Raw genomic sequence first — 19,176 nt, 5'->3', positions numbered from 1 at the left:
TTTGAGACTATTAAATGCAGCTGATAAACATGCAGAGAAAGACTGTTTGATGCGGCTATGTGCCAAGACATGGTTTATCCTGAACAGATCCCTGCGAATGCAAGAAAGTGATACTAAGCTGATTAACAGGTTAAAAGCTGATCTAGATGGGGCAATTAAAAAAGAGGAAATGTTAAGAGCAGAATTGGAGGTATGTCAAAAAGACATGCAGTTAAAATGTAGGGATCTTGATACTCAGTTGTCTAAAAGCAAGAAATAGTTTGAGGATAGTGAACAAGACCATATTAGACAAGACAAAGATGAGGTTGTTTTGCAGATTTTGCAAAAAGAACATTCTGAAAAAGAAAGTGATCTCCAAAATGCTGAACAGGAAATGGTTAAAATGTTTCAAGAAAGAGACAAGAGAAACAAAGAATTCAATGAATGCCAAATGCATATGTGCGATATGCAGGAGCTTATTAATAAAGTGAGTGATGAAAACAACTATTTTCAAAAAGAGGGAGATAGGCTCCTTAAGAAGTGTAAGGATTTGGAACAGCAAATGTGCATTTCCAGGTCCCAGGATAGAAGGCAGGGCACCACATTCAATGGAGTTGAGGTGAATGCTATTTCTACCCAAAGAGCTAATGCCCCAGTGATTGGGCCAGTGACTGAACTTGGCTGTAGCGCCCTTGGGGGATTTGATACACCCAATGGGGGCCGCCACCAATCTCATACACCTGAAACCAGAATTGATTCACAAAGTAGTGCAATTCCATGCATAGCAACAAGTAGCCCCATAAGGATAATGAAATCCATCAAAGCCCTGATCAAACCTTTTAAAAAAGGAGGGGAGGGCTGCATAGAGGACCACTTAGAAGTGGTGCATGACATATTTAAAGCCCTCCAGATACCTAAGGAACAATACAGACAATATTTTCATTTAACTCTGGATGCTCCCACAGCCAGTAACATTAGGGGATTGAATGAACAGCAGAATATGACATGGGCAGAGTTTGAAAAAGAGATTAGACGTCACCTCTCTCCTTTCCAGTCATTACAGGAGGCGAAGAAAGTTGCTTACACAATTACTGCTGGGCCTAATACATCCCCTCACCAGTTTTTGCGAGACTTAAAAAGAGCTTTTTCTCGTTTTGATGTATCTTTTGACCCCAATTCCAATGAGTTTAAAACTGCCTACTTCTATGGGCCATAGAAAGACATCATATCACAGTTGGTCCGTGAATTTGACCGTGACAAGTCCCTTGAATGGATTGTACACCAATTCACAAAACTATATGCGGTACTAAATTGTCAGGGTAGAGAAAATGATAAAATGAAAGACACTAGACCAAATTCTAAAGAACCCTCAGCAACAGTGATGGAAATCAGGTCAGCCAAAATGTCCCTTGAGTCTGCTCAAAGTCCAGGTAAAAATAATTTGACACCCGAACAAAGGGGTGATCAACAAAGCTCGCCACTCTCTGCACCAATGTTTCAGTCACATGATCCTAGTAATAGGGAGAGCTAGATCAGCCCTAGGTACTTAGATGATAGGCCCAGGGCAGGATATCGGCCTGATGCGGCAGGTATGAACAATAACCAGAGACAAAGTCAGGATCAAAGAAATAATGGTCCCTACCAGACATTGGGAACACAGAGCAGATTTGATCCCAACACCATGATATATGGTAATCAGGATAGGCCCCGATATGTGGATCGATTTACTGATAATGGGAATCAACATAGGGGTCAGTACCCACAACATGAGAGACAGGACATGAATTACGCTCCACATCATAACAATGATTCACCACCAACAGGGGACTATAACCAAAGGATGGGTGCACCCCGCTCACCTCCACATATAAATGAAGAATTCAGGAACAATCCCAATAGAAATCATTCCCCTGAGGGTATCAGAATAGATTCAATCAGGGGGAAAAAAAATTTTACAATTTTTTATTTGTTTTTGGTTCAAAATACAAAAGATAAAGATCCTTTACAAATTTTATAATTTCAACATTTTTCAATACAAAATTCTACAATTAAAATCCCAAAAATGTCATAAGATTTCATACAAACAGTTATTATATCAGTAGAAGTTATATAGATATAAACAAAGTCGAATACAATTCATGTATATAAAACGTAAAATCACTTGGATTCATAAGATGTCAATTCTTTTTCTATGAACTTGCAGAATGACACAGTCTCATATATTAAGGGTTTATGATTCCCTTCCATCATTCTTAGCCATATAACATTCAAGCAATCCTCATACTCCAAAGTTACAAATTTCATCAAAAAGGTAATTCGTTTTTCTTTGAAGTACGGGCAGTATAGAATCAAATGTTTTAGTGTCTCTTTAGGCTCTGAACATTCAGGGAAATGACATTTTTCACAGATTATAGCATCTTTTTCTTTGTTCCAACATGTGGTCCTTTCACGTGTATGGTGTAAGTTAAACTTAAACCATAGGAAATCTCTTCTAAAGTGGTTGCAGGGAAATAAATCAATATAAAATATCTGGGAATATGTTTTTGTATGTGCAGAATATTCTGTGAACATTTTATATTTCCCTATGTGCTGAAGTGTTATAATCCAGTCTAACTCAAAAAGTTTTTTCTTTGCATACCCTGGTTGGAAATGTACATCATCTACTGACAGTTCCAATTCGGTCAAAAGTGACTTCAAATGTGATTGATACTCCATTATAGAAGGCATATTACTCAAACTCAGATTTTCTTTCATGTCTGTGTAAAGGCTGTTTGATGGAGGAAAACATATCTTAGCATAGTTAGATAGCTGTCTCCATTTCCTCCTCGTAGATAATGCCACTAGCCCTAGTTCGTGTCTAATTATAGGGTTAGCTAAAGACATAGGAAAGAACATAGCAGACTTTAACATAGTACCCTGTAAGCAGACCAAATGTGTACTCATATCGCATAAGCAGATATCCAAAGCATATAATAAATACTTTCAACTTTTAGCGTATAGAAATCGATAAGCGGTACCAATGAGAATTTGCAATATTTTACATAAATCCATTTCATTTGGGAAAGTAATGGCCTGCTCTTACGATGTAATTGTTCCATCCAAGCCGTAATTGAATTTTTCTCTGAGATATAGTACCTAAGATAAATCGTACTAGTGATCATCGGTAGTGAAGTCTTCATAAGGTTCCACTGGAAACTTTTACATCTGGTACCATGACCAAACCTCTCAATAGCTGTTTTTGCAGGATTCAGAGAGAGATTGTGTGCAGTTGCAAATGCTTTAAACATTTGTAATTTTACTTATAGACCAAATGGAGTGGGGTCAAATATAATGATAGTCAGCAAATGCAAGCCATTGGAGACGTATAGTACCCAATTTCACAGAGTATAGATTTTTAGAACTCCAAACTTGATCCAAATCAGCTATATATAGGTTAAGAAAAGTGGCTGCTAATTTACAACCCTGTTTTAGACCCAAATAGGTCTTTATTGGCATCGTAGTATGCCCGTCAACAGATAACTTTATCTTGTAAGAAGTATTGGTATGGAGTTTAATAAACCAATATAATAGATTTAACGGAATTTCCATCTTCACCATTTTAGTCCATAGGATATTTGGTGTCTAGTCAAAGGATCGAAAAAAAAAGGGTCAACAGGACAAAGGATCGACACCCAAGGGTCGACAGGACAAAGGATCACATTTTTTTTTTTAATTATATATTTTTTTTAGGTTTTCATTTTGGGAAAAAGTGATTTTTAGCAAAAAAAGGGGGTTGGGGAGGACCCCCCCGAAAAAAAAGTAAAAAAAATGTGATCCTTTGTCCTGTAGACCCTTTGGTGTCGATCCTTTGTCCTGTCGACCCTTTTTTTTCGATCCTTTGACCTACAACCAGGATATTCCGTATTAAAGTATCGAATGCTGACGACATATCAATAAGAGCAATATAGACAGGGTTTGCTTGTTTAGTTTTAGCCCCCGAGATGACATGTGCCATTATCAAAGCATTGAGCGAACTACTCATCGCTTTGCGAAAGCCCGTCTGATGTTTTGAGTAGAGATCATGGTTTTCAATGAATTTTTCCAGTTCGTACAGCAGGAGCTTCGCAAATATCTTAGCTTCCGTGTCTATCAACGAGATGGGCTGGTAGTTCACGGGCAAAGTTGGGTCACCTTTCTTATAGATAGGAATAATGTTCGAGGAAAGCCATGAGCATGGGATAGTCCGAGATCTAATTATTGATTGGAATTTTGTTTTAAGAATTAAGGCCCAAAGATCAGGGTCTGTCTTGTAGACGCATGGGGGAGCCGGTCTGGTCCTGCTGATTTGGAGTATGACAATTTAGTAATTGCCCATTTGATGTCATCTATTGACCAGTGAAGATTGCTCATCTCGTTGTAACATAGCGACACTTCAGGTACATACATAAATCTTGATGGAAGCTGATATTTAGAGGCTATATAGTCACACCATATTTGATCTGAAATTCTATTCGGCATAGGCAGTGAAACCTGGTTCTCAGAGCTTTTTATAGTACGCCAAAGTGTTCTAACATCATGGGTACAAATTGCTCTGATTAGTGAGCAGTTGATCTTATTATAGTTCCGTATTCGAGCATTTCTCAGTTTTTGTTTGTGTATGAGATGAATCTGTTTACATTGAGATTGATAGATCGCATGGTCTTGTTTTTTTATATCTCAAATGCCTTAGTTCCTTATTTTTTTCTCATTTAAGTATTTTACAGTTTGGATCGTAAGGATGTAAATGTTTTTTATTGGAGAACTTAGAACTAAGGTCTACCAAGCCCCTTCTAACTATGGCTGAGCACTCATCTGATATCTCCATGACTGATTTTGTTTTATCACCTTTAATCTTGTCTATATTTTTTGAGACATACTTTCCGAAATATTTACAAAGCTCTGTGCTCCATCTAAGTGATATCTTGTGGCGATCGGCCTTATTGAAAACTACAGGACGGTCAAATTGCAGTAGGGTACTTTCATATTGTAATACAATAGATATTTGAGCATGATCACCAAGCATTATCGGACTAATCAGAAGCGGAGAGGTTACTGCAAGAAGATTATGTGACAGAAATATGTAATCTATCGATGAAGAGTAGTCACCACGCTTCCAAGTACATTTTGGGCATGTTTTATTAGCTTCTACCATGTACAAATCCCAATCTTGAAAATATGATTTCCAAGCAGCACCTCTAATACTGGCATTTGCATTATTGTTGAATGCTTCAGTTACCTGGCTTTTACGACAATCAGAATTAAAATCCCCACCAATTATTATTTCGAGAGGACAATAATTGTTCATAGAGCTTTCAAGACATTTATCGATTTCATCAAACATTGCTTGTAGTTTAGTTTTGGTAGGATTCCAATATAAAGTAATTATTAGAATATTACGGCGATTTTCCTTATTCTTCATCAATAGTATAGCCATAAGATTGGTAGATTCCCACACCAGTTTGGTATATACTTTCATGGTATTTGTGACCGCAATAGCAAGGCCACCCGAAGGGCGACCTTGGATTAATTTTTAAGCAGGCGAACAATAGGTAGTATAATCAGGCAACAAGAGGGCACTAAGTTTCATGGTTTCTTGAAAAAGTACAATTGTAGGAAGATTGTTCATAGGCAACAAGTTAAACCATTGCATTATATTGTGGAAACCACATGAATTCCAAGAGAGAATCTTGATTTCATTAATTCGCAATGGCTATGACCTGGTTACTGGTGTTTTACAGTTAAAAATTGCGGTTAACATTGGTTCAAGCCACGGAAGTCCTTTATTTTTAGCGACTAAGTTCAGTAGCTCCTGAACTGCAAGGTCGCTGTCTTTCATCTCTGATTGGGATTTCAAGTCAGCAATATCAACGGCTGGCAAGCATGAGTATGTGAGAAATTCACTCACAGCAAACTCCTCAGAGAGGGTCGTTAATATGAGCCCTTGTTCTTTAATTTCATCGCGATTCAACCATAAGCATTTCATAATCGACTCTGATGGTACCCTGTTATTGTTAAATCTTGCCAGTGATACTCTCAAGATATCATCGGATTTTAGAGTACTTAATTGAGGGATTCTTGAGAACAGAGCCAGTAAAAAGGAACGATTTATTCGAGAGCCACCTAATAAGGTCACAGTTCTCTTGAGTCCAATTATGAAGGACTTCTTACTTGGTGCGTGCACCTGGGGTTGGGCCACCGGAGGGGCAGTTTCGGTATTTGAGCAGGAATTCGGGGGCTTCTGATTCAATACAGTTTCGGAAGGTATGTTGCCTTCCTGGATTACTTTCCTTAGGGTTTGCAAAATACCTGCACGGATGGAGTTGGGGTGCTCGATGGTAGGCAGTGCGGACAACACCTTACTCAACCCCAAACCATGTACTAAAGTGTGACGATTTTCAGGGCTGTCAGGAAAGGAGAAGATCGTGTTCACCCAATGTTCAGTAGGACTGCCATTTGAGGAGGCGTCACCATCTTTTATTAAAGTAATAACTTTACTCGCCCGTTTAACTTTGATTGACCCTTTGCTCTGAGGAGAGATGGTTGACATAACTGGGGCAAATGGGATATTGGTCATACATGTCTCACTATAGGATTTCTTCTCACGGTTGGATGGAATCACTCCTGGAATAAGACTGGGCTTATTTAAGCCGGGCTTTGCACTTACAGTAGTCGTACAGCTGCTACCACATACCGGAAAGCAACTGTTTAGATTTGATTTCACTGTTTTCACTGACAGGCCCTCATCCTTGTATTTCCATTCAGTACCATTTGGGGGTTCATTGGTATTCAGATTTGGGAGGTTCGTGAGTTTAAGAGATGAATTCTTAGGTAATGTCATCTTTGGGGTTAGATCAAGACTATTACATGTTAGATTTTTTCTGTTTCATGATGAGGAAGGTAAGGAAGGATTCATTTTTGAGGAGGGAATTAAAATATCCTGACTCTCTTCAGTTAGTTGGCAAAGTTCAATGTGATCGTCCTCCTTATTTAGTTCTCTTGATTCAGAATTTGGGGGGGACTGAAGATCACTCTCAACTTCCAATGTATTAGTAGATTTTAACTGGCCTTTTTTGTCATTTAAAAGTGCATCCTTGCGTCGCCTAGCTTGACGTTTAGTGGCACGCAGCTGCATCTTTTGAGTACGACGAGAGAAGAAGCCCGGATTGTCATCGGCCGGAACATCTATTTTCTCCTCTTGGTTCATGGTATCCATAGCTTTTATGAGTGCAGAGGGACTGTGAGGGGCTTCATCTTGTTGTACCAGCTTTAAGAGGAATTACGTAATCAAAGTATTTGATACTTCAATCGCAGCTTTCAACTCTTTCAGCTCCATATTACAATTGCAGATTGCCATGTTAGGAAGTGGAGTGGAGGGTATAGGATCTAATTCAGCCACTAAAGGTTTGCTAACCGCCAATGGTTGTGAAAAGTCAAAATTATATTGTGTACTTTTATTATTCCGAGAGAGTTCAGCTTTCATAGTCTGTATATTTGTTTGATCTTCATTCTTTATCCTTAAAATGTCAGCTGCTATGAGAAATCCCTCCAACCTATCCATTTTTGAGCATATGTGATACATGGTAGATTTTATTTCTCCCAATTCGAGGTGAGTCAAATCATGCCCTTTATCTAATAAGTCAAGGATTTTAATTATAACTGGAAAGGTTTGGGGGGACCTGTCTTCACTCACCACATGGGAATCGGAGTGGTCAACAGATTCAGGTTGGGGGCATTTCGTGCACACCTTTGTAAAGTCTGGATAGTATGTCAATTCAGTAGGCATGGATTGGTTATTTATATCGGCTTCAGGATCATTAGTAGTGCTATCATCCTGAGTATAATCCATTGATGAATTGGATTTAAATTTTTTCCTATCACCGGGCTAGGTACAAGCGCCGTAAGCATTCCTATGGAATGCCTTACCTGTTTGTCTAGAGCTGCCATTTTGCGCAGCACAGAGTCAAACTGAACATTAGTAACAGGGGAGGCAATACAGTTTAAAAGATCTTTCCTAAGCCTCTGATTCACTGTGCTATTCCCCTCTTTGTAGTTAGGGAATTCAAGTTGTAAGGAGTTGGCTGTGAATTCAGATTCATTACAATGGATTTCGGCAGCATGAGATGTAAACACAGCACATTTTTCGTCCCCGCAGCTTATGCCAGTAGCCGGGATGTCGGATATTATCGGCTCAACATAAGAGGTTCGGCCAGCACATATTAGTGAGTTTCGATGCTTGTGCAAGTTATAGCGGGCGGAATAGCTTCATTACAGCGACTGCTACGGAGACCGCTCGCCATGCTTTCCTTGATCGAGCTGGTCTCTGCTAGCAGTTCAGTGTTCGCCAAGTAAGAAGATAATTTACGTCACTAAGCCTGTCTGCGAACGCAGTATTTTCGAAATAGAGCACAGTGCATATAAGTTTTAGTAACAGGATACAGCAAACAGATGCTTACCGTCCTAATTTGCACCGTGCTTCAATAATGGCGATGGTAAGGGGCGTTACCAGTTTATAATCATCTCGTCAGGCTTGGACACAAGTTAGTTGAAAAGATTATAGAGATTGGAAACAGTCTGATGTTACCAAAGGACCTGATAGTTGAGAGCTGGGAGCTGGCGAGCCAGCGAACATCAAACAGCAGCACTTGAGCAAGCACTTGATGCGGGCGCGCAGATGCGTGCGGCACGGGGTTATATAGCCTTCTGGCCAGAAAAGGGGCGGAGCTATCCGAAAGAATATAAATATACGCACTATTAGTATTGAATTTACAATTTTAAAATAGATTAAATGAATTAGGTGCGTGTTAGGCAGTCCGGAGTAAATATACCTAAAGTAATAGCCAATCTGAAGGCAGCAGAGGTTGAATTGAGGTGAAGCAGTCCTGTCCAGAGCAGCATGGATGGCCAGCAAACAGCAGCACTTGAGCAAGCACTTGATGCGCGCGCAGATGTGCGCGGCCTTGAGGTTATATAGCCTTCTGAATAGAAAAGGGGCAGAGCTATCTGAAAGAATAAAAATATACGCACTATTAGTATTGAATTTACAATTCTAAAATAGATGGCCAGCAAACAGCAGCACTTGAGCAAGCACTTGATGCACGTAACGCAGATGCACGAGGCCCGGGGGTTATATAGCCTTCTGGGTAGAAAAGGGGCGCAGCTATCCAAAGTAATATCCAATCTGAAGGCAGCAGAGGTTGAATTGAGGTGAAGCAGTCCAGTATAGAGCAGCGTGGATGGCCAGAAAACAGCAGCACTTGAGCAAGCACTTGATGCGCATGGCCCGGTGGTTATATAGCCTTCTGGGTAGAAAAGGGGCAGGGCTATCCAAAGTAATAGCCAATCTGAAGGCAGCAGACGTTGAATTGAGGTGAAGCAGTCCAGTCCAGAGCAGCGTGGAGGGCCAGCAAACAGCAGCACTTGAGCAAGCACTTGATGGGGGAAAACAACCAATACAATCTAGGCCACAGAGAGAGGATTCTAGAGAAATGGAAAGATTCCAGTGTCTCGAGGCCCAAGTGAAAATGTTGGCTGAGCAAATAGGAAAGCTCTGTACAGCACAAAAACAGTCATCAAAGGAGGAGGCAGAAGACCATAGCATTGACTGGGCGGTTTCTGATAAGTGACTAAGTATTTATGATACCTGCAGTGCCAAGAAAACAGATTGCTCTGATGTGATTTGGCATAATGACTCTGAGATGCCTAATGATTTAAAAATGAAAGTACCAGTTAATGAACATGTGACAGAAATTGCAAATACTTATAAAAAAGAAGTTCAGTTTAACCTAGAGCTAAATCAAACATTGGAGATTTGTACAAATGAAAAAGGAAAACCTGAAATTCCAAAGGAACAAAGAGACAAATTTAAGAAAAATGACTTATGCATGGGGATACCAGTGAACAGGGAGCAAGTTGGGATGCTATAACTCATGCCCTGGGCATTCAAAACAATAACCAAACACAGGCAGAAAAAATACATGCTCAAAAGGAGTGTACAGTTCAATCACCCGAAGAATTCTTTGAGACACATATTTTTGAAGAAGTTAAAAGGACTGGTACCATACTAAATAAAAACAAATGCACAGAGTTAGACAATGACAAATTGCCAAGTGATGTTGTTACACATGTTCAGTTGGAGAATTGTAGTGTGACCTCTGATGATACCTGGATGGATGGGCGAACAGTGGCCACACTCCAAAAAACCTCTGAACATGGGGAAATGAATAAAGTCTCTTACACAGAAATGGACAGTAAGGAGGGAAACATGTCTTTCCATTTACCAATGTGCTTAGCCAAAAGTGAAAAAGGCCTGAGAAAGGTGAGTCCTGAAATTAGTAAGAATTCACACTTCTTATGTGTATTAGAGGGAGTTGTAGTCAGGTATTATGCTCCCATCACTGTGGAAGAGAAATGCAATACGCTTCCAATGATTGACACTGGCGCACAGGCCACAATTATGTTTTATGTCCAAAGAATTGGTAAAAAGTATTAATGAAGGGAGATCCCCACAGAATCAGATCACAGTGACGCAAAGTGAAGGCCCCGTGCATAATTTTAACGGGGAGGAGGTGCCTATTATAGGCGTTACTGAGGTTGACATAAAGATAGGAAAACACAGAATGAAACAGGAGGTATTGATCACATCTATTTGTGAAATTCCATTTTTGATGGGGACAATTGCCAGAAAAGATTGTCTCATCTCATAGATGGGGTGAATGGAGTACTGTGGTCCTTAACCAAAAAACCATTGAGACCTAAGAAAATAAAATAAAAAAACAGCAATATAAATGAATGTCACACCGTTGCCAAAACAAATGATGCAGTAGAGGTATATCTCCTGAATAGCTGTATACCTAGCGTCACTGTTATCTTGATGTGTCAAGATAAAATGCAAAGTGAAAATGAGAAACAATCTGTACAAATTTATTTAGACCCTATGAAAAAATGGCAAACTGCAATAGATGAGCACACATTACGTTTTTATTTAAAAAAGAAGACATGCAAACAGAATACTACTCCTAAAACAATCACAGAAAAACACATTACTACTCTTGCTGAAATACACATGGAAGATGAGCAGCCATGGGTTCACATTGGTATAAATGCCATTCTAAAGTAATAAAAGCCACCTTAGCGCTTGAACAGGAAAGAAGCTTTATTAATGAGAAATTACTGCAGAAAATAACGGAGAGGGAGAAGATCCCAGAATTTAGAATTATGTATCTGGTTTGGACAGTCCAGACTTTGAAAACCGAATTGCAGGCAGATGCATGTTGAAGATTAGTATTGGGCAGAAAACTATTTACCATAATGTGTGGATAGTGAGCGGAACACAAATGATGTTTACATGGGCAATGATATCATGCACAGAATGTGTATGGTGTTAGATTTCCTTAATTAAAAAATATGGTCACGGTTAGGTGGGCCTGCACCTGAATTTGAAGACAAAAGAAGGGCTTATCATTGCGCACAACTGGTCCCATATGCAATTGAATTACAGCTGAGGAAGGATACTATTATCCCTGCATTCACCAAGCAGGTTGCAATAACGCTAAAGTGCAAAAATGGACAGCAGATGAAGGATTCTGGTGCATTTGTGTGCTTGAATGAATCTATAAAACAGCAAGGCCTGGATTATGAATACTTTCCATTGATAGATGTTGGTGAAGGGTCTGTAGAAAATATGGTAAATAATAGAGCGTGTCAAGATATTCATTTAGAGGAAAATTCTTCATTGGGAATGGCCATACAAAAATCACATTATACTGCAGATTTCAATAACATGGTAATTGGAAATATCCCTGAAAGGTATGTAGATGCAGGGGGTGTGTGTTGCCAGAATATATGGATTCTCAGCCCAAAGGGATCTTTAAAATTCATTCTGTATACCCTTATGATTCAAATGAGACAGTATGCTGTCATCAAAAGGATTATGTAGTACTTGACTTAAATGAAAATGAAACAGAAAATCAGCCCATTGAAGTGGAAGCTGATATGCCAAAATATTTAAAAGTGGCAGCTTTACAGAGAGACACAGCCACACAGTTAGAAGAAAACACAGAGATTCCTCCACTGGAGGATTTCCCCAAATTCTCAAAAATGGTAGAGGAGCAGATTTTATCAACAGATGCATGCGATAGCGATGAATATAAAAATGAATTGAGAAAAATATTTGTGGGGTTTAAAGATGTCTTTGCCAAGGATGCATACGATTGTGGACTAACTAACTTACATGTTGCCACATTACCGGAAGGGTGGAGTAGAAGCCCAGTATTTGTGCGCCAGTATAGATTACCACTGGCATGTTTAGAGTCATTGGCAGAGATAATTAAAAATGTGGAGTCTCTCGGAATTATCAGGCCTATTCATAGCACATCCAACACACCTATTTAAGGTGTGTTAAAGCCAAATGGCCAATGGCATCTATGTGCAGATTTGAGAGAATTAAATAAAAGAGTGCCAGTGTCCAGGTGGCCATTGCCATTCATTAATCAAGGCCTGACTAAGGTGCATGGCTCAAAAGTGTTTACTACATTAGATCTCACATCTGGATATTGGTGCGTGCCATTGGCAGAGGAGATTCAGAATTTATTTTCATTTGATAAGACCCAATACGCATGGGTTAGAGTTCCATTTGGATACGCCAATAGTGGGAGTGAATTTGGCATATTTTTGAGAAAGGCTACGCCTGATGCAGCGGAAAGAGGAAGTATAGTTTATGCGGATGATGTCCTGATAAAAAATGAAACCTTGAAAAGCTATTTTGATGAAATTAGACATGTTCTTGGCCAATTGCAAAAGGCAGGTGCCAAAGTATCTTTAAAAAAAGCACAATGGTGCAAGAATAAAGTGAATTTTATAGGCCATGAAGTGACTGAACATGGACTAAACCCACAAAAGAAGAAGGTAGAGGCCATACAAAAGCTAAAAGATCCTAAAAGTGTGAAAGGATTAAAAAGTTTATTAGGAATGACAGGCTATAACAGAAAGTTTATTGAAAACAATGCTGAAACTACTCAACCATTGACTAAACTACTGAAGCTGAATACACCCTGGAAGTGGGAAAAAGAGCAGTCTGAGGCAGTGGCTAAATTAAAGGAATGTCTTATAAAGGCACCATGTTTAGCATACCCCATAAAGGATAGGAATTTCTTTATAGAATTAGTTTTCTCTGAACATTGTCAGGCCGATTCATGGAATAAATGTGCGCCGAAAATTCCGGCGCAGAGGGGCCTATACGTGCGCTGCGCCGAAAAATAGCGAAAAGCGCAGGGAAACCAGCGCACGTCGATTCATGGAAGTCCGTGCGTAAGAAAAGCATAGGACGTGCGCTGAAAAAGTGCGCGGCGCACGCCGGCGCACAGGTCAACCAACGGCGTGCGCCATGGCCACTGCGCTATCACTCCGAGCTCAGCGCACAGCTCTAAAGTAGGCGGAACACAGGGCGGGACACTCGGAATGGGGAATAAAATGGGGCACAACACTCGGAATGGGGAAGAATGTGGGCGGCACGGGGAAGTACAGGAGGCAAGTGCGCGGAACGCCCACACGCTCTCCGGCAACACGTATTCATGGATTCGAACAGGGCAAAACAGCGCTCGATCAAACCAGCGCACAGGCCCAAAAACGTACGCCACAAGTAAGCAGGCGGTAGCGTCCCGACGCACTTAACGAAAGTGCGCCAAAACCTGCGCCAACAAATACCACCCACATACAGCAATGGGCCATACCGTGACCCCAAAGGACAAATGATGTGCAAAGGTGTACGCCATTTACACGGACACCCACTGTTCAAAAATTCGCGCGTGTGTGTACAACGGGTTGCGCGAGAAGTCACTCGCGCGATTGCCCTGGGTACGTGTATCCCGGGGTGCGGGGAAGTCCCACACGCGATTGCCCTGGCCACGTCGATATCAGGGGTGCGTGTGAAGTTCCACACGCGAAAAGCCAGGGTACGTCATTTACAGGGGTGCGCGGGAAGTTACGCACGCGAAAAGCTAGGCTACGGGAATTCCAGGGGTGCGCGTGAAATCCTACACGCGAAAAACTAGGGTACGTCATTTACAGGGGTGCGCGGGAAGTTTCACACGCGGCTCTGCTGGGTGGGTCCTCACAGGTGTTCCATTCACACCCTCCACGTCCCCTGCATGCAACCCACACCACAGGGGACTACCCTGCACACCTGCTCATGCCTCCCACCACCCCCACCCCCCCCCCCGCAGTCAGGGGCACCTGCCAGCAGGCCCCCACCCATGTCTACCACCACCCCCACCCCCCCAGCAGTCAGGGGCACCTGCCAGCAGGCCCCCACCCATGTCTACCACCACCCCCACCCCCCTGCAGTCAGGGGCACCTTCCAGCAGGCCCCCACCCATGTCTACCACCACCCCCACCCCCCCAGCAGTCAGGGGCACCTGCCAGAAGGCCCCCACCCATGTCTACCACCACCCCCACCCCCCCGCAGTCAGGGGCACCTTCCAGCAGGCCCCCACCCATGTCTACCACCACCCCCACCCCCCCCGCAGTCAGGGGCACCTTCCAGCAGGCCCCCACCCATGTCTACCACCACCCCCACCCCCCCAGCAGTCAGGGGCACCTGCCAGAAGGCCCCCACCCATGTCTACCACAACCCCCACCCCCCCCCCCGCAGTCAGGGGCACCTTCCAGCAGGCCCCCACCCATGTCTACCACCACCCCCACCCCCCCCCCCGCAGTCAGGGGCACCTTCCAGCAGGCCCCCACCCATGTCTACCACCACCCCCACCCCCCCAGCAGTCAGGGGCACCTGCCAGAAGGCCCCCACCCATGTCTACCACAACCCCCACCCCCCCCCGCAGTCAGGGGCACCTTCCAGCAGGCCCCCACCCATGTCTACCACCACCCCCACCCCCCCAGCAGTCAGGGGCACCTGCCAGAAGGCCCCCACCCATGTCTACCACCACCCCCACCCCCCCGCAGTCAGGGGCACCTGCCAGAAGGCCCCCACCCATGTCTACCACCACCCCCACCCCCCCCCCGCAGTCAGGGGCACCTGCCAGAAGGCCCCCACCCATGTCTACCACCACCCCCACCCCCCCGCATTCAGGGGCACCTTCCAGCAGGCCCCCACCCATGCCTACCACCACCCCCACCCCCCGCAGTCAGGGGCACCTTCCAGCAGGCCCCCACCCATGTCTACCACCACCCCCACCCCCCCAGCAGTCAGGGGCACCTGCCAGAAGGCCCCCACCCATGTCTACCACAACCCCCACCCCCCCCGCAGTCAGGGGCACCCTCCAGCAGGCCCCCACCCATGTCTACCACCACCCCCACCCCCCCGCAGTCAGGGGCACCTGCCAGAAGGCCCCCACCCATGTCTACCACCCCCCCCCGCAGTCAGGGGCACCTACCAGAAGGCCCCCACCCATGTACCATCCATGTCCACCTTCACCTGGGTCACAACCCCACACAATCATGACCGTAATGGACAGTCTGCCCTGCAAGAATTCCCAAACAACTATCCCATCCACCCACATATCAAACACAATGACATGTGACACACCCAATGTAAATCATATGAATGAACACATGTCTGTCACACACAGATGTTGCAAGTGAATGTCCAAACACCCCACATGTCATGCATGAAAGCAATGAGATGATACAACACATTGAAGGATCAAATGAAAATGTATTAAAAATAAACAAGGATGGTAAAAATAAAAAATAACAATAAACATGCAATGCAAACTAAATAATAAAAAAGCACAACCAAAAAAATCAGGAACACTAATTAACAAAAATTAAGTAAAATAGGGGTCCAAAGTCAAAGTCCAAAATCAAATCCAAGTACAAATGAAATAAGAAACACATTGCCTCATGTGAAAAATTCAAACAAATATTAACATCCCTCAAACTATCAACATGATGATCCGGGTCCATGAGCCCTAATAAATGAAACCTAACTATTTACACTAAGTAAGAAAATGTCTATATACAAAAATGTGGTGCATTGTCCTTTGGCAACCAAATAATAACATTAAAACAAAGGAAACCTAACTACAACTAAACTACAGAACTATATACAAAGGCGGCGGGCAAGTCCTGCGGCTCACTGATTGTTGTTCCGGGCCAGGGCATCATCGAAGTCCCGCTCGATGTCCCGGAGGCGGCCCCGTTCCACAGCCCCGAGGGTCCGCAGGGACGCCGATGTACCCACCTCCAACTCCCTGCGGATGGCCTCGAGGCACTCGGCCCGCCTCAGGGCCCTCCGCATGGAGTTCTCCGCCCTGACCATAGCGGGCCGCGCCTCTTCCGCCCGCCGCCGCTCCGCATCTATGGCATGGCCCAACCGCTGCCACACGGAAGACACTTGACGTCCAGGGTCCTCCTGCCCTCCGGCTGATGCCTGCCCCTCTGATGGTGATGGCCCCGAGCCATCAAGGCTCCCACCTTCTTCCTCCTGCTGCTGACGTGCTGGTGCCGGTGCCCTGACACCTGCTGCCTGCACATCCTCCATTGTTTGGGGTGCTGTTGTTGCGGTGGCCACCCCTGCTGGACTCACGACTCCCGACTGGGGCAGGGATGTGTCCTCCACCAGCTTGGCCCCATCGTCAGAGGCAGCTCCACAGGGCACCCAGGTGACAGGTGGGTAGGAAGATGGCACGGAGGACGACTGGCGCATAGGGGGTTCAGGTGAGGAGGGGGTCGGAACAAGGCCCAGTGTATGGAGGAACACAGCCTGGTCTCCCTGAGAATGGGTCCGGACGTGGGCAACCCTGCTGGTGCAAGATGATGCAGACACAGGACCGGGGACAGGATTACACACAGGCACCTCCGCGGCGGCCTGTGCTGCCTCCTGTCCCTGCCCCTGTGCTGCACCACTAGCACCAGTGGAATGCCCACCTCCAGACCCCATCTCAGTCCCTTGCACGGCCTCCTCCTCCACCAAACCCACCACCAACCTGGATGACTCCCTGCCATCTTCCGCCGCAGAACCCTGTGGGGTCTCAGCTGCCCCTTCTGCTGCCGAGGAGTCCAACTTCCTCCTGCGCCTCCTGGACCTCCCCTCGGCAGCTGCGACCTGGGACACAGCACCGGACTCCTCACTCCCCGACGAGATGACAACAGGGGAGGGGAGCCGGGCCTTGCGTCTCCGGCTGGCGGTGGCATCCCTGCTGCTGTGCGCCACAGCACCTTCTCCGCCCTCCACATCAGATGACGCTGCAGGCAGGGAGAGACAGGAGACAGGCATCAGGACACTGTACAATTGACTCACACACATAACAGTTGTACAAGAGTGGCATTGTCATACTCCAGACCTGGCATCACAATCCCCAACACACTTGTCTCCTCAACGCACACACATGAGTCATTCAACAGCCATATTGCTACAGCCCGCTACATACATTCACATACAGCAGCATGAGCAGACAAAGGTGAGCCACACATCACATGATACACACGGACTCAAATACACATGCACACATGCAAAGCACACATCCAAGCATGTGTACCACTCCGCAAACTGTCAGTCATGAGATGAACATCCATGTCACATTTGCAATTCACTCTCCAACATGACAGTGTCACCTGCATCCATGTAGCAACACTGTTGCACCCTTCACAACTACACACACGCACACGCTGCAGACTAATGCACCTGGAATCAACATCCATGTGTCACACCACAAGCATGCCAACTCACATGCACAGTCAAACACATGTGCCCACACACAAGCATTTGCACTGCAAGCACACACACACACACATGCACCATCCTTGTCTCACACATCACAGGCACACATGTGCTTGTCTCACAGCCCTGCACACACACATTTATACATGGCCACACAAAGACATGTGCAACATGCACACTCCTGGCACACCACCACACACACAGCTTACAATCAGTATGCATGTACACTCACCGCTCGACTCCAGACGGGTCTGCCTCCCAAGGACCTGGACATGGAGCGCTGGGGATATGCGTTCCAGGACCCGAAGTTCATCTTGCGACAAGTGGCCCCGCCGCCCCTTGGCATCCACTGCCTTCACGAGGCGCCGGGCCTTGTTCAGGGTCCTGGACCTGTAGTCCTCCCAGCGCTTCTTGACTTGATGGAATTCTCGGACTGCCACCCCCTCTGCGTTGATGGCAGTCACAATGTCCGTCCAGATCCTGGTCCGTCCTTCCTTGTCGAGGCGCATCCGTCCGTAGAGGGCATCATACTGCCCCAGGACTCGCTCCACCAGGACACCAACTTCGGTGGCACTGAAGCTGGTGCCCCTCTGCCTCCCTGGCCGGGGGTTGCCAGTCGTGCCAGATGTTGTGCTCCCTGACATGGCAACCCCAGAGGCAGGAGTGGGTGGCCAACTGGGTCCTGGGGCTGGGCTGTGGAGCGATGGTACGGCTGTCGGGAGTCTTTGGTTCCAGCAGGGGTGGTCACAGCAACTGCACCCCTGGCTGATGTGCAGGCAGCAAACAGCAGGGCACGTGGGCAGCAGGCAGTCAGGCAGCAGCAGATGGCAGGTGGGAGCGTGCTCGGGGCCCTGGGGGGCAGGATTCCGGCCTTAGGGGCAGGAGCGTGGTCTTCCGTGTGTGAACGCGTGGCCAGCTTGATACGGAGTGAATTGGCACGTGAAAATCATGCACGTCTGCGTGGAATCCGAGGAAAGGCCGCGTAAGCACGTCAGCACGCGTACGCGATTTCATTGGTCCAAAGGGCCAGGCGCGTAAGCGCGTCTATAACGCACGGCCGTTTCCCAACCCGCATGATTGGTCCAAAGGGCCAGGCGCGTAAGCGCGTCTATAATGCACGGCCGTTTCCCAACCCGCGTGAAAAAATAAACCTCCCGCGCGAGCGCGTCAGCACGCGTACGCGATCTCATTGGTCCAAAGGGCCAGGCGCGTAAGCGCGCCTATGACGCACGGGTGTTTCCCAACCCACGTGAAAAAAATACACGTGCCGCGCGAGCGCGTCAGCACGCGTACCCGATTTCATTGGTCCAAAGGGCCAGGCGCGTAAGCGCGCCTATGACGCACGGGTGTTTCCCAACCCACGTGAAAAAAATACACGTGCCGCGCGAGCGCGTCAGCACGCGTACCCGATTTCATTGGTCCAAAGGGCCAGGCGCATAAGCGCGCCTATGACGCACGGGTGTTTCCCAACCCACGTGAAAAAAATACACGTGCCGCGCGAGCGC

Source organism: Ambystoma mexicanum, chromosome 4q (assembly GCF_040938575.1).
Source record: "Ambystoma mexicanum isolate Mex_15411 chromosome 4q, UKY_AmexF1_1, whole genome shotgun sequence".
Taxonomy (NCBI): Eukaryota; Metazoa; Chordata; class Amphibia; order Caudata; family Ambystomatidae; genus Ambystoma; species Ambystoma mexicanum.
The sequence above is the reverse complement of the archived record's forward strand: the minus strand, read 5'-3'. Positions refer to the sequence as shown.